Source organism: Anastrepha obliqua, unplaced genomic scaffold (genome assembly GCF_027943255.1).
Source record: "Anastrepha obliqua isolate idAnaObli1 unplaced genomic scaffold, idAnaObli1_1.0 ptg000076l, whole genome shotgun sequence".
In the NCBI taxonomy this organism is placed as follows: domain Eukaryota; kingdom Metazoa; phylum Arthropoda; class Insecta; order Diptera; family Tephritidae; genus Anastrepha; species Anastrepha obliqua.
In genome coordinates this window covers 10,001-12,500 of record NW_026562210.1, presented here as the reverse complement: position 1 = coordinate 12,500, position 2,500 = coordinate 10,001, and positions in this window count along the sequence as shown.

Genomic DNA, 2,500 nt, shown 5'->3' with positions numbered 1-2,500 from the left:
TGAAACTCGAATTTAAGCCATATTAAACTGGTAATATTGTGATTTTATGCCTGGTTTTCCATACGTTAGTTTAAATAGAAAAAATTTTCGAATATATATACATATATGAAGAATCTATATTCTAATACTAACATGTTATGGAATATAACCTTGGCATATTGGCACTAAAATATATAATAAAGACATTTCAAATCAAACTGAAATGTATTGAAATGAATTTTTCCCATACATTTTTGACAATGTGAGGTGTGCATGGCAAAAAACACTCACGGTGAAGGCATGTGAAATAATATGAAAATATCAAAAGTTAACTAACCAATGATATTGAAGCATATAAATCGAATCATAACTATATGAAACTCGAATTTAAGCCATATTAAACTGGTAATATTGTGATTTTATGCCTGGTTTTCCATACGTTAGTTTAAATAGAAAAAATTTTCGAATATATATACATATATGAAGAATCTATATTCTAATACTAACATGTTATGGAATATAACCTTGGCATATTGGCACTAAAATATATAATAAAGACATTTCAAATCAAACTGAAATGTATTGAAATGAATTTTTCCCATACATTTTTGACAATGTGAGGTGTGCATGGCAAAAAACACTCACGGTGAAGGCATGTGATATAATATGAAAATATCAAAAGTTAACTAACCAATGATATTGAAACATATAAATCGAATCATAACTATATGAAACTCGAATTTGAGCCATATTAAACTGGTAATATTGTGATTTTATGCCTGGTTTTCCATACGTTAGTTTAAATAGAAAAAAATTCTCGAATATATATACATATATGAAGAATCTATATTCTATACTAACATTTTATGGAATATAACCTTGGCATATTGCCATTAAAATATATAATAAAGACATTTCAAATCAAACTGAAATGTATTGAAATGAATTTTTCCCATACATTTTTGACAATGTGAGGTGTGCATGGCAAAAAACACTCACGGTGAAGGCATGTGATATAATATGAAAATATCAAAAGTTAACTAACCAATGATATTGAAGCATATAAATCGAATCATAACTATATGAAACTCGAATTTGAGCCATATTAAACTGGTAATATTGTGATTTTATGCCTGGTTTTCCATACGTTAGTTTAAATAGAGAGTTATGGAATATAACCTTGGCATATTGGCACTAAAATATATAATAAAGACATTTCAAATCAAACTGAAATGTATTGAAATGAATTTTTCCCATACATTTTTGACAATGTGAGGTGTGCATGGCAAAAAACACTCACGGTGAAGGCATGTGATATAATATGAAAATATCAAAAGTTAACTAACCAATGATATTGAAGCATATAAATCGAATCATAACTATATGAAACTCGAATTTGAGCCATATTAAACTGGTAATATTGTGATTTTATGCCTGGTTTTCCATACGTTAGTTTAAATAGAGAGTTATGGAATATAACCTTGGCATATTGGCACTAAAATATATAATAAAGACATTTCAAATCAAACTGAAATGTATTGAAATGAATTTTTCCCATACATTTTTGACAATGTGAGGTGTGCATGGCAAAAAACACTCACGGTGAAGGCATGTGATATAATATGAAAATATCAAAAGTTAACTAACCAATGATATTGAAGCATATAAATCGAATCATAACTATATGAAACTCGAATTTGAGCCATATTAAACTGGTAATATTGTGATTTTATGCCTGGTTTTCCATACGTTAGTTTAAATAGAGAGTTATGGAATATAACCTTGGCATATTGGCACTAAAATATATAATAAAGACATTTCAAATCAAACTGAAATGTATTGAAATGAATTTTTCCCATACATTTTTGACAATGTGAGGTGTGCATGGCAAAAAACACTCACGGTGAAGGCATGTGATATAATATGAAAATATCAAAAGTTAACTAACCAATGATATTGAAGCATATAAATCGAATCATAACTATATGAAACTCGAATTTGAGCCATATTAAACTGGTAATATTATGATTTTATTCCTGGTTTTCCATACGTTAGTTTAAATAGAAAAAATTTTCGAATATATATACATATATGAAGAATCTATATTCTATACTAACATGTTATGGCATATTGGTGTTATTGTATTTTATTCCTGGTTTTCTATAGTTAGTTTAAATAGAAATAAATTTTTGAATTCAAAATTTTATATTCTATACTAGCATTACATAGAAATTATCCTCAACTGTTTGTTTCTTGTATAAATACAGGAAGTTAAACAGATGATGAAGAGAAAAAAATAAGAAAAACAAAAATTTATAAGAAAAATTAAATTTTAAACAAAGGAAAAGAGGAGAAAATTTTTTCAATCATATATATTTATGATTAAAAAATAGAATTATGAAATTATTAATTTCAATTCAAAGAGAAAAATTATGTAATATATGAAATTATTACATTAAAAATGCATTTGAAAAAAAAGTAAAATGTTATTAAGAATGATAAATTATTTGAAAATTGGCAA